General features: G+C 35.1%; 2 protein-coding genes and 1 pseudogene across 2 annotated transcripts in view; all 3 read left to right on the top strand.

The window, feature by feature from the left end:
• The window catches only part of Commd1 (copper metabolism domain containing 1), a 165,726-nt gene that overhangs the window by 90,395 nt on the left and 60,708 nt on the right, over nucleotides 1–14,623 (top strand). The window lies entirely within an intron of this gene.
• B3gnt2 (UDP-GlcNAc:betaGal beta-1,3-N-acetylglucosaminyltransferase 2) overlaps nucleotides 1–14,623 on the top strand; it is a 177,247-nt gene that overhangs the window by 24,923 nt on the left and 137,701 nt on the right. The gene's annotated exons all lie outside the window — the stretch shown is intronic.
• Nucleotides 1,257–14,623, top strand: part of LOC141414817 (EKC/KEOPS complex subunit GON7 pseudogene) — a 30,578-nt pseudogene continuing 17,211 nt past the window's right edge.

The following is a 14,623-nucleotide window of genomic DNA, read 5'->3' on the forward strand; positions in this document are numbered from 1 at the left end:
ACTTGAGCCACTCCACCAGCCCCAGACTTAATTTTTTTGTGGTGGTAACATTAATATAAAACCATTAAATGAAATTTTAGTACATTTGCAATATTGTGCTGCCATTATATTCCAAATTTTATAAAAATATACATATTTGCATAGGAAAAAACAAAAGAAAATACATGGAAGGTATTTGTAATGATTACTTCTGTTCAGTAGCGATTGCTCTAGTTCTTATTCTCTATACTTTTCAGTATTTTTCAAATTTTTTTGCAGTGAAAATGCCTTGTTTGTTTTTCTAATCCTAAAAAGTTTCAAAGCTTGAAAGTAGCAGTTCTTTATTTCCTTCAATTTTAATAATTTTTAAATGTTTATTTCCTTTTTGTGTTTGTTTTGAAATATACAAAGGGCTAGAGGGTTTTTTTGGCATTTATCTAAGAAAGTGCTCTATTGCATTAGATTAATAATAAGAAAAAGGTTATGAAATTGAATGAGGTTTGGAATTAAACTCATTAAGAACATTTTCAGGATCTACCATTTGATCCAGCAATACCATTCTTGGGGATATACCCAAAAGACTGTTACTCCAGAGGCACCTGCACATCCATGTTTATTGCGGCACTATTCACAATAGCCAAGTTATGGAAACAGCCAAGATGCCCCACCACTGACGAATGGATTAAGAAAATGTGGTATTTATACACAATGGAATTTTATGCAGCCATGAAGAAGAACGAAATGTTATCATTTGCTGGTAAATGGATGGAATTGGAGAACATCATTCTGAGTGAGGTTAGCCTGGCTCAAAAAAACAAAAATCGTATGTTCTCCCTCATATGCGGACATTAGATCAAGGGCAAACACAACAAGGGGATTGGACTATGAGCACATGATAAAAGCGAGAGCACACAAGGGAGGTGTGAGGATAGGTAAGACACCTAAAAAACTAGCTAGCATTAGTTGCCCTTAACGCAGAGAAACTAAAGCAGATACCTTAAAGCAACTGAGGCCAATAGGAAAAGGGGAACAGGTACTAGAGAAAAGGTTAGATCAAAAAGAATTAACCTAGAAGGTAACACCCACGCACAGGAAATCAATGTGAGTCAATGCCCTGTATAGCTATCCTTATCTCAACTAGCAAAAACCCTTGTTCCTTCCTATTATTGCTTATATTCTCTCTACAACAAAATTAGAAATAAGGGCAAAATAGTTTCTGCTGGGTATTGAGTGGGAGGGAGAGGGAGGGGGTGGGGGCAGGGGGGAGAAATGAACCAAGCCTTGTATGCACATATGAATAATAAAAGAAAAATGAAAAAAAAAAAAGAACATTTTCAGGTTCTTTTGTGGCTCTTGGACATTCTTTAAAGTTTATCATTTAATTGAAGAAAAATATTTTTGGGGTAGTGCTGGGGATCCAACCCAGAGCCTCATGGATACTAGCCAAGTGCTGTACCGTTGGGCTACACTGCCGGCCCTGAGATTTTCACATTTAGGAATAAATATTTGTATAACAATTTTATGATCACAAAATGCTCTGTGTATTTATCTTATTCTATATTTAGGTCATCCATATTTAGGTTATAAACTTTACAGTGTGTTTGGACTTAAATCTGCTGGAAGTACTATTTTATTTTGCTTGTACTCTGCAAAGAGTAAAGTTAGATCTAGGTTCTTTTTCAATTAAGAAAATGTCTACAAGATTGATAGAGTGTTAATTATAAGTCTTAATGAGTTCCTTTATAATGTATGTGATTACACTTTATAGATAAGTACACTATACATACATACTGTGCTGAATTTTTGTTTTGTTTGCAATGTGGGAATTGAACCCAGGGCCTTGTGCATGTTAGGCAAATGCTCTGCTTCTGAGCTCCCTATATTTTGTGGTTGATGGTTATGTTCCAGGGAGTTGAAAAGGGAATTTTGTATTGAATCTCTCAGGAAGATCTTTGAAGTTATTTATGGATACTTCTGAGGATTTTACTTCTTCAGGGCCTGTGTAAATTTAGAGTTAAGCAAGACATTTCCCTTCCTGTCCAGTCCAGTGTTCTTTGTTTACAGACTTCTGTAAACATATAAAGTCACCTTACATAATCAGTGAAAATAGAATATTTGCAACAGTAAGATTCTTTCCTATCCAAACTTACCTAATAATATTTTCATCTGTAATTTCTTTTTCTCTCAAACAAGGCTTAAAAATTAAAAATAATTAGCACATATGAGCACTTGAGAAACAGCAGTCATTAATGCTGTTATAAAATCTGTTAGTTCTGTTTTTTCTGAGCAAACTGAATTTTTTTGTGTGCATTTCTCTTGATGCTTTTTGTATGCAGTCTTGATGCTTTCTGTCCTCTTAGCCCCAAGAACAGAAAGTAAGGGGGTTGAGTCAATAACAATAAAAAAAATATATCATTTGCTTTCTGTCAAGTGGGAATATATACTGTTTTTATTCCCTATTTTGCACTTAGGAAAACTGCAGCATGGAGTGGTGAAGTAAATTTCTTGGTATCACATAGGTAGTAGGAGATAGGGCCAGAATTCAGACTCACACCTGTCTAATTCCAGTCAGATTTTATACTCAAACTCATCTAGCGGGTTGGTGTGCAATCTGTAATCTCCTTCACTTATAGCCACCCAGGGCTAACCTCTCTTGTAGGTATACCTCATCCCTTCATACTAAAGCCACTGCATTCTCTAAGGAGATGACTTTGTTACAACAGTGTGAAGGAAAGATGATAGATTCTGGATCCTGACATTTTGAGATTTAAATCCCCCTTCTGATACCTACTACTTAAATCACTGCACTATTATGATCCTTGGACTTTTCATTTATAAATGGGTACAGTAACACTTTTTAAAGAACTGTCCTAAAGATTAAAGGTAACATATATTATGTATTAATGTATATATGAGATATGTAATTATGTATGAGAAATATATCATAACTCCTGCTACATTTAATATATGGTATCTAAATTGTTAAAAAAAAAAAGATTCAGGGCTGGGGGTGTAAAAGCTCAATGGTAGAGCATGTGCTTAGCACACACGAGAGCCTGGATTCAGTCCCCATCACCAACAAAACAAAACTTCATTCTTTCTAAGACTTAAACAATAGCTTTGTAACCTATAATTCCTTTTAATTTTAATCAAGATTTCTTGGGGGATTCTATTTTAATATTTTCTCTCTTGCTACTTGTTTTGGTACTAATGGTATTGTGTACACTCTGATCCTTTTTGTATTTCTTTAATGATAAACCATTTTCTTAGTACTGTTTATGGTATCATGTGGAATTTATATTCATTTCTCAAGAGTTCATTAGTGTAACATCATAAACGCCAATCATTCACATGATGAGACTGGCTCCACCTTCTAGTAGCTGTGTGATACTTAGAAATTTACTTCACCTCTCCATGCTGCAGTTTTCCTAAGGGCAGATATTTTATGCTGGATAATTTTTTGTTGTGGACAGCTGTTCTGTATTATCAGGCTATCTGGCAGTATCTCTGCTCTTTAGCCACTGCATGGTCAACAATAGCTCTCACCACCATTTCTGGTTGTGGCAAAAATGTCTCTGGATATTGCCAAATGTCCTTTGGTGGGCAAGAATTACTTCTGGTGGAGAATCACTAATGTAACCACTAATCAAGAGACTTAATCAGATTCAGGTTCTGTTTCTTGGTGAGAACCTGTCACATATAGTTATGGTGTTTTCTCCCTTTCTGAGCACCACTTTTATCTCCTTTCTTGTTCTCTTAATGAATGTGTAAATATTTCCTGAAGTGTTTCAGGCCTTTATGTGAGTATATCATATGATAACATCCAGAATGCATTACTTATTTTACCATTTTAGAAGTTATTTTTTATTTAATAATTTTTTTGGTGGTACAAGAGTTTGAACAGAGGGCTTTGTGCTTATTACGCAAGTACCCTGCCACTTGAGCTATGCCTTCAGACCTTATCGTTTATTTTGAGACTCAGAAACACTTTCTTTTACAATTTGATAAAAATACTTAGGTACAGTATACTAGATGACTGTGTATCCTCTTAAAAATTTTTTATTTAGAGCCCCCAGGTTTTGGGTTTAGATTTGTAGTTATAGATGCAGATAATTCTCCTTGTTTTAGTATTAACTTAATACTAAAACCTCGTATCTGATTTTTATTTTACTTTAACCTGCAGTTATTTTGAAAGGGATGGCACTTAGTATCACTAAATAGAATGAGTAATAAAAGAGCGAATGTAGCCTAAATATATTTCTGAGGTTTTATAAGTATTCTCCAATTCTTTCTCTTCTGTGCATGTTGGTCAATGCCTCTACTGCTCTTGTCTCTCTTGGCTGTTGGTCTGGGTTTTCGGACCTCTGAACTGACTATTTTCATGTTTTATAGCACAAGAACTTGCTTGTCCCAGTAAGAAAGCATTATATTACCCTCATCACTTTATCTGCTTTCTTTTATCTTTATTTTCCACTTAGGAACTCTACTGTGTCTAACTGCAACTGCCAAACTTGGTATAGGGTTGCTCTCTTCACTTTTAGACACCTTTCTTTACTCATATTAATAATAATAGGTAGACACAATAAGTCTATTGCTTATGAACCAAGTCTGTATGACATAAGACAAAAATATAACTAAATGTTAAGTAAATGCTGTATGTTTAATGAGTATCTTTTCTTTACTTAGAAACTCATTCTTTTACATACCCAACTCTTTACTAAAGATCTTAGTTTTTGCATCTTATTAGTGAGCACTATTGGAGCATGTTAAGAAATTAAAAACTATTTGTCTATAGATGGCTTTGACAGTGAAGGTTGTTGATAATTATAAGTTAATTAACTCATATCTGGTTTTTCATTTTACATTAATCTGAAAAGCCAGGGGTGTCATTTTTCATTGGGCTTATCTTTTCTTTGGGGACCTGATGCCATTTAAGTTAAACTAAATTTTGTTTTATACTAATTTTTATGGTGGTATATTTGCATTAAATTTCATTTGGAAGACTCTCACTTGTGATTATTGGTGACTTTTAAAAGATAAAAACGGTTTTGTGTTTTCAGAAAGAGTTATAATTTGATCTCTAATGAATCATAAGGGAAGGGCTTATATGGTGGGATTTTGGTGACCTTTACACAGATTATTTGTATCTGACATAGAAACTGGGTTGTTTTAGCTCCCTTTACATTTACTTTTGAGAACATCTGCTATCACTATCACATTAACACTCTTAGTTGATTATGTGAAACAGTCTTTTCTACTGCATCATTCTACCTTTCGTTCATATTCTTCTGGCACTTTAGTGTATACAGTAGAACCTACCCCTTAATTACAGGTTCCTTTATAATTTTCAAGTTCTTGGCCCATATGGTCTTATTTTCCTAGTTAAATTTTTAAAAATTTAAATATAGGACTGTTGGTTATATATCTTGTACTGAGCATACAGAAAAAACTCTTGAGTGTGCCGGTGATTGATTGGCAGATAATTAGGGATGGACTAGAGCAATGAATTTTATGAATTTGTTCTTAGGAAGAGTCACTTCAGATTTGACTGCCACAAACAATTGATCTATAGAAGGAAAATGCATGTATCTGCTATTCAAGGCCCTAAGCATTTTCTTTGAAATTGAGAATTGCTTACTTCACTAAAACCTAAGTACACTCATATATACTTCCTCTGGCTGTTCTTTATATTGACTTAGCTTCTTTAAAATAGGGCATAAATAAACATATATTGCCTCAAATCTTATTTTTATATTCTTGGGCCATTTATGACTTCTGTATTTGGTTACCACTTTTAATTAACTTTTTTAAATGACATAAATTTTACAGGATCAGATATAATTTCCATTTTCTTTGGAAACAAGAGTATCTGGAATAGCCAGGCACCAGTGGCTCATGCTTATAATCCTAGCTACTTGGGAGGCTAAGATTGGGAGGATCATGGTTCAAGGGCAGCCTGAGCAAATAGTTCATGAGGCCCCCCCCCCACCCCCATCTCTAAAATAACCAGAGCAAAATGGACTGGAGGTGTGGCTCAAGCGGTAGAGTGCCTGCTGTGTAAGCTCAAAGCCCTAAGTTCAAATCCCACTCCCACCAAAAAAAAAAAAAGAAAGAATACCTACCAGTGAAGTGAGGAAACAATAGTTCTAAATGATATCTGCTGATTAGCTATGCTTTAGTTATATTTCTGCTCATCTTTCTCCTCAGTTAATGTACAAAGGAAAATATGACATAATTTTTGTTAAGTGTTAAATTTAAAAAGCTTGTGGTTTAGGGAACAGGAAAATATCTTCTTTAGAAGTTCTTAAAAAGAAGTACCTTACATGGTAAGAATTGAAGTTTCTGTTTGAATTGCCCTGATCTTAAGCTACTATATTTAGTCCTTAAATTTGAATCCTATTTAGTGAGTGAAGCTGTGAAACCCATAAAAGAGTGTCATTGTCTACCTTTTCTTCTGCATTTGTGATGAAAACTGTAGTTAGAAAATATATTAAAAGTGACTGAGAATTTAGCAGGGTGGAAATGTCAGGTGTATGTTTCACAGAGCACTGGTAGATTTTTCTCAATGGACAGAATATCAGAACTGCCCTTGTCCTTTGATTTCTAAGTAGAAGCAGTTAAGATAAAAAGTCTCATCATAAATGTTTTTTGAATGCTAGGCTATAAGAGCTTCAGTAAAGAAGAAAACCAAGTGACACTTGAAACTGTTAGCAATATGAGGCCCAAATTATATGCTTCTTCATCATCATTTTCCTCTAAACATCCCCAAACCATTACTTAGTGCATGTTCTGTAAGACACTTTCAGTTTAGATGTTTAATTCTTTTATTTCCTCCAGTGAAGTATGCAGGAAGTTTGGAAAATGATTTCAGTATTTGGCTTAGGTAAGAATTTGTGTTGTACTGCTTGCAGGTCCAAGTCACTATTACACAGACCTCAGCAGCACAGGGCCTGAGACAGAACAGAGCAGGTACCCACTATATGTTTACATGAATTGTCTCATTTTGTGTACTGATACACTAAAAAGGGAGAGGTACATCTCATTTAATGTTTTCTCTACTTTTCACAACATATTCCCCACTCTTACCTTAATGCATATTATATTGGAATTCAAAACTCAACTGAAAAATTACTCAGGCAATTGAAATAAGTTATTGATAGTGACCTCTGGTGATGATTCTCAGTTCTATATCTATAATGCTATGAGATTCAGAGTTTATGTATGGTTTGTTACTCAAGGTATAGGGATTTTTTTTAAAAAATAGTGATAAATATGGAATCTTTTCAAGTTCATTTATCAAACATAAATTAAACGTGTTCACTATGATTGATTGGTAGAATGGATATCTTTCACAGTGCCCAGGTTACATGATATTTAGTAATGTGCTTTATGTCCTATTTTTATATACATTATTTTATCATGTCCTTACAACAATATTGTGAGGTAAGATAAATATTAGAATCTCTTTTTAATTTATGAAAAGTCTAAAAACAAATTACTTTATAGCTCACATAGGTAATTTGTAGCATAGGCAAGCTCTCCTTTTCTGAAGGTCACCTAGATTTAAATTGTTGTGTATTACACCTTCAAGATTTATTTTGGGGTACAACAGATAATTTGGGTTGTGTTTGGTAGTAAGGAAGAAATGGAGCTGATGTAAGGCTGTGTGTGGTGTGTGTGTATGTTGTTCTGATGTAATGTGATTTAGTTGTCTTCGCCTATGGTTTTGTGTGTAGACTGTCAGTCATCTCCACATTGGTTCTCTTCTGAATTTAAGGCTTATTTTCAAAGGTAAGTTAAATTTGAGATTTGTTTTCTATTTTGCACCTGGGTAAACCTGGGTTTGCTGGTTAATTACTGCTCAGACACTGGAAAGTTTGTGATAAGATTCTTTAAAAAATGATCCTTTTTTTTGTTTGTTTGTATGAGCCTTGTGTGAAAGGTGATATATGATGGTTTACTCAGGTAGGTATGGACAGGAGGAAGTTTAGGCTGTACTTCGCATTCAAGAACATTTGCTTGTGTGTATAAATCCAATGTTGTTGCCCATGCTTCTGCTGCAAGTATTAGTCCACCAGCATCATACTGCTACTTACCATTTGTACCTCAGTAACCTCCCAGAAACCTGGAAATAATCCTTTACTTTTGCCAGCTGTGCCTCCATTTTAGTATGCCAGAGCTTTGGGCTACTTTGGAGAGGCTTGGTTGGCTTCCCTCGCCTGTGCCTACTCCCCTAGTACCCATTTAAGTAGACTAGTTCATAAGGTACCCTCCACATAAGGTTTTATTTGAAGAAAGCTATCTATATTTAACTTTGGAAACAAATGGCTTAGCTTGAATTATAAATATCAGAATTGTAAATGAGATGGTAGTATTGCCAAAGAAATGGAATGTACCACATCCTGCCCCTTCCTGTCAGATAACAGTGTATAAGAGCAGTTAGTAATTTGCCTCTATGTGGTCATGCAATTTGGAGTAGTACGTGAGAGATACAAATTTTACTTTCATTTTCATCAGAAGATATTTAGTAGCTATAATAGGTATTGTTTTATTGGTTTTTAGTTTTATTTGTATTGTTTGGATTGAAACTTTAACCTCTGATGGATTTCCCTTTGGGAATGAGCCAGAGGAATAACCTTGGTCTTTGAAGACATGATGTTTTCCAGAAGAGACTCAAAGCCTATCATGGAGGAAGGAAGAGCCAGCTTCTGTATACACAGCTCAGGCCCCATGTAAGTTGAAGCAACTCCAATTCCCACCGCCCCCCCTGCCCCCGGCCCCTTGGCATTACTGGGGTTTGAACTCAGGGTCTCATGCTTGCCGGCAGGCGCTCTACCACTCGAGCCACACCTCCAGTCCATTTTGTTCTGGTTATTTTGGAGATAGGGGTCTCGTGAACTATTTACCTGGGCTGGCCTCAACCATAATTCTCCCAATCTCAGCCACCCAAGTAGCTAGGATTACAGGAGTGATTCACCAGTGCCAGGCTCTAAAAATTCCTTGTATTCATGGTTTTACTTTAGGTAAATCCAGTTCTACTCTCTGGATTAAAAATTCCAGATCTCTAATTTGTTTATAATGAAAAGTATTTATAGCTTTCTTTGCTTGATAAATTATATTTATAAAGTTGACTGATGTTTCCTTTTGCTAGTTTTATTAATAAAAGAGGTTGAGTAATTACTGAGCTGTCTTTATATGTATTTTGTACACTGGCACTGGGGTAATGGTGCCACAGGTAAAAATAGACTTTTGACACAAGTGAACTACCAGGCCAGTAGAAGCCTATACCTCCAAAGGTATTTACAAGATAGTGAAATAACCCTTCCTAGTTTTAAGGCCAACAATACTCTAAATCTATTTTTCTGTGAAGATTTAGACACTTGAGAAGATTGTCAAGTGTCGTCAATTTTGGAGTAAGGAACACTGAGTGTGCAATCTTTCATGCACTAAACAGACATTGTTTAATTCAAAGATATCAGGCCCTGTCATTTGAGATTTGCCTACGAGTCAGAGCCTTTGGAAATACTAGCTAAGTTGGTGATAGTGGATATAACTTTGGGCAAAGGGAATAGTTTGCATCTTGGCCAATTGGAGATTAATAATTGTAGTTACTCTTCACTGAACAAGCCTCTACTTAGTAATCACAGAGTTGCACAGTTTACTTTGAACAAGTTCACTCCCTTCTACCTTTGGTTCTTTATATTTTTATTTTTTATAATCAAATCTGGGATGATTTTTTAATCTCATAAGAAATAGAAAATATATTTTTTTAAAATTTGTTCTTATTTAGTAGTATCTGTTATACAGAAGCATGCCCTATTCTGTCCTTACTTCAAATTTTAATTAACTTATATTTCTAAAAGTTGGGTCTTACTAAATGTACTGAATAAATGTTTGGAAGCAGTGACAAAAGATAGACTCTTCTGTAGTTTTTTCTCCTCATATACAAGCTGTTAAATTCAGGATGTCTTAAGATTTGAAATACAGTGAAATTAAAATAAAGGTGGCCAACTTGTATAAGAGGAGTACTATTATTCTTCCTATGGATAACAAGGAGGAAACTCAAGTGCTTATCCTAACCAATTCCATTTCATCCTTCATGTCTCACATGTCCCTTGATATAAACTTGTGGTATTAATGGGCAAACAAGTGGTCAGGTGTCAGGAGAGACTAGTGATTCTGGGTGAGGACTGGCCTGACTCATTCTCTTCAGCATTTTAGTTCCCTAAACTAATAAATTTTCTTTAAAGTCTTACAATATAACATAGTTGAATTCACCTCCCTCCACATCATTCTCCTTTATCCTTCCTCCCCCATTCCTAGAACAATTTCAGCATGTCTCATTTTTCCACTTTCATACAAGAATACATAATATTTCCACTGCATTCAGCCTCCTTCACCCTTTCCTTATATCCTCCCCCCACACTGTTGCCAAACCCCCAGAAAAGACCTGTTTTAACTTCCTGTTCTCTGTTTTTGAAAAAAAGGCATTTTTACTTATTTAAGATAACTACAGGGAGTTTCATTTTGACATTTCCATGTATTATAACCTGAATTGGTTCATGCCCTCTATTTATCTCATTTCTACCTTAATCCCCTTCTTATGGTGATTTCAACAGGGTTAAAAAATCTGTATTCATTCTTATAAAGTACATCAATCATATTCACCTTCTTAACTTCCTTCTTTTACCCTCCCTCTCCTGTTAGTGACCTCCCCTTAGCATAACCTGCTTTTCATAATATTGCTTGTATTTGTATTGTATCTGACTCCCACATATGAGAGAAAACATGTGGCCTTTGTCTTCCTGAGCCTGGCTTACTTCACTTAACATGAATTTTTAAGTAGTGTACATTAATAGTATAATGGGGTTTCATTGTGATAATTCCACATATGAGTATAGTATACTTTGAACAGGTTAATTCTCCCCCCTTACATTCCCTTAACCCCCTCCCTCTTAAATCATTTATTTCTAAATTTGTTACCCTGGGTTTTTTTTGTTACGTGTATTTTATTTTTCTGCTTCTTACAGGTTGGACTTTATATCAGCTTTTTCTATGCTCATGTCAGCTTACGATTTTGGTCTGAGCATTCATTTATTTGATTTGTAAAAGAGATTAAAGATGCAGAGGTTTTCACCATAGTAACTAGCACAGTGTGTGTATGTTTGCATGTGGGTAGAGCCTGAGAAATGGAAAAAAATATAATTATATGAATGACCTAGCAGAGCTTAGAGCACAATACTCCACAAAGTATGGCACCTTGGCATGCTGAGTACTTTAAACTGAAGGAAATTAGAAAGACCTCGGCACCAAGGCCTTTTTTTTTTTTAACCTCTTCACAAGGGCAGATCACAGAAACTAGAACTCCTCTCCTTCAAAGAAAGCACGAAATCTTGAAAAGGCTACTCTTTCCCTTCTCCACCATCATTCCAGAGGAATCCTGCCCTATACCTGGGAGAAGGAAGGCTACACAGAGAGGCCAAGAAGAATCTGAACAGACAGGTCTTGTTGGTCCCCTCCTCTGTCATCTACTGTTAGAGCCTACCTTTTTGTCCAATCACATTTCCACAGGACTGTCCATACACAAAAACACAAAACACACAGTTGTGCCTGGGGCTTTGGGTCTTTATTTCTGAATGCTCTTGTGCATATAAAACCTCAAGTAGATGTTATGCTTTTCTTTTGTTAACGTGTCTTTTGTTGCAGGACTGTTGTCTGTGGCCCTGATGATGGATGAGGAAAGTGTTCACATCTTTCTGTCCCTATAGATCCTTTAAATCATGTCTTATAATACAATGAGTGTTATTATAATGATAGTCCTGTATCCCTCCCTGTGACATGGAGAAATATTTGTTATATCTTGTATATTTTTGTTTCCCAGCAGGGGATGGGAATTCCAAACATTTTCTGCAGAAAAATCATGATCTTCCATCTTGGTGGAGTAGTTTTGTTCTTTGCTGTTATTGTGGACATCCTGCTGCTAATCTCTAGGTGTTGTTTTTGCCCTTCCTCCTATGTTACATATATCAGTAATTAAATTCCAAAACCCTTGCAAATTTGCAAGCCATTAGTTTATTCTTTTCTTTCACTATGATTAACCAAAATGAGATTCTTTGTTTTTATGAGACAGGGTCTTACTGTGTAGTCCAGGCTGGGCTCAAATTTGGGATCCTGCTGCCTCAGTCTCCTGCTTAAAGGCATGTGCGACCACACCTGGCTCAAAATTAGATTTTTTTTTTCCAAAGCTAGATTTTAATGTACAGATTTACTTGATTCTGTAGCTTGTATAGCAGCCCTTCATTCTGTTTAATTAATTTTTTATAAGATCTGCTTACAGTAAAGATATCATTTTGAAGAAGTATTTATGTTAGGTCTGGTAACCTTCTAATGTATCTTCTGGTTAAACTCTCTCTTTTTTTAAAATGTGGTGCTTGGGATCAAACTCAGGGCTGTATGCTAGGCAACCCCTCTATCACGGAGCTATACCTCATATCCCCTGGTAGTTCCTTGCTTTTTGTTGATTTCAGTTTTATGCTGCTTTGACTTACTGATTTCTGTGGTGGCCTCTGTTTTTTTAAACTACCAGTGTAAGTTGAAAATTAGGCACAGGATTTAGAACTATGAAAGAAGCTTTTAATAGTTTTATTTGGGTTTTATCTTTCTCCAAACTGTTTTCTGATTTTATGTGTCTTATTTGTCTTGCTGGTGTCTTTGTAATATAGACTTAAAGACTGAAGTTATTCTGTTTCTCTTTATACATTATTTTTTTCAAAGGTCAAACTAAGCATTGTAGAGTAGTAAAACCATCAAATAAAAGTGAAAAGAAGTAATGTAATAGAACTTTAGGGACCAGAGCTCCATTCCTTTCTCCATCACTACCAAAGACACAGTCAGGGGAGAATGAGCTTCTGATCATTTCTATGTAGATAGTGCAAGGAGCAGGCTCTTAACCAGAAAAAAAAAATGACCTGTTTTCTTCCTGGGTAAACAATTACAGGACTTCTGTCATTGTATTAATGTTAATTTAATGTGTGATACAAACGTTGGAGAATTAGAGCAATTGGTATTTTTTTTTACTAAAAAATTGAGTCTTAGATAAGTTATTCTATTTTCATTCTATTATATTTTAGTTATTAGTTATTTAGTTATTCTTCAGTAAGTACCAAAACTGTGGCTAGTTCTGTGATACACAGGGTACAGAAAAGTAAAGAACTTAGGCTTGCTAAGGATAATGAATTTGTATATGCAATTCTGACCAATAAAGTTTATGCCAATGTAGCCTGAAGGGACTGTGTGCTAAAATGCTAGACTCAAAATCAAGGGAAATGAGACTGATCAAAAACAAGAGTTCATCAATTGGTGACTTGATGTAGACTCTTAAAAAAAAAAAAAGGTAGGATTTATCCAGAACCCATGACATGTAACAGAGCTGGGCTTTGCTGTCTATCTTGATCTTCATTATATACCTGAAAATTAGTATAGAATCTACCATGAAACATTGATTGAAGAAAATGAATAAAGAGAAGAGCTTATGAATCTTTACAGTTACTTTTACAGTCTTGCTCTTTCAAACACAGGTCATTTTCTTTTGGATTCTATGTTGTCTTTGGATACAGATTAGAAGTGGTTACTCTTACCACCACCATCAACTGCCAAAATAAGCCAGAGTTCCTTGTTTGAGATAGCTATTAAGAAATATTCTGGAAAAAAAAAAGAAATATTCTGTTGTGCTGGACACCATAGTGTATTTAGGAAAGTTATTATATATAATCCAATATAATTTAAATCTAAATATTATTATACTTTACAGATTATAAGCACTTTTCTCAAATGCTGTATTTCATGAGTTTCAGAATCACTATATGAGCTGCCCAGTTGACAGACTAGATGCCACATGATTTTTAAATTCATTTGAGAAATTAAATTCTAAGTTACTTTAATTGCTAAATTTTATTGTATGAACAGTAAATTTAAATGATTATACAAGAATAGGTGAGACCATTGTTTATTAATAGATTTTAAAAGGTTTACAAAGTCCCTAAAATTATATGGTAAAACTTATATGTAGGTGCATTTTTCTAGAAAGAAAGTTTGTACTTTTCATCAGTTCCCCCCCCCCCCCCTTTTTTTTTTTTTTGTGGTACTGAGGTTTGAGCTCAGGGCTTCATGTTTGCTAGGCAGGTGCTCTACCACTTAAACTATTCCACCAGCCCTACCTGTATTTTTTAAAATGCAGATGTATTGCCATTCATTTCATCAGATTAAAAAAATTTTTTTGTGGTACTGAAGTTTGAACTCAGGCCTCCTGATTGCTAGGCAGGTGTTCTACCACTTGAGCCATTCTACCAATCTCATTTCATCAGATTTTGAAAGTGAGTGTATAGCTTGAAAAAAAAAAAGATTTTAAGTCACGGTGACACATATCTGTAATCCCAGCACTCTGGAGGCTAAGGCAGGGAGATCAAGAGTTCAAGACCACCTTGGGCTACATACCAAGATCCTGTCTCAAAAAAAAAAAGTCTAAAATCTTATTTTGGAGAATTAGAGCATGAGGTCTTGAGCTAAATGCTGAACAATAAGACAAAAAGGAGGGAGCAATTTGGACAGAAATGACAGCACCTAAATTTTCTACTTTCTTTAAATA

Source organism: Castor canadensis, chromosome 12 (assembly GCF_047511655.1).
Source record: "Castor canadensis chromosome 12, mCasCan1.hap1v2, whole genome shotgun sequence".
Classification (NCBI taxonomy): Eukaryota; Metazoa; Chordata; class Mammalia; order Rodentia; family Castoridae; genus Castor; species Castor canadensis.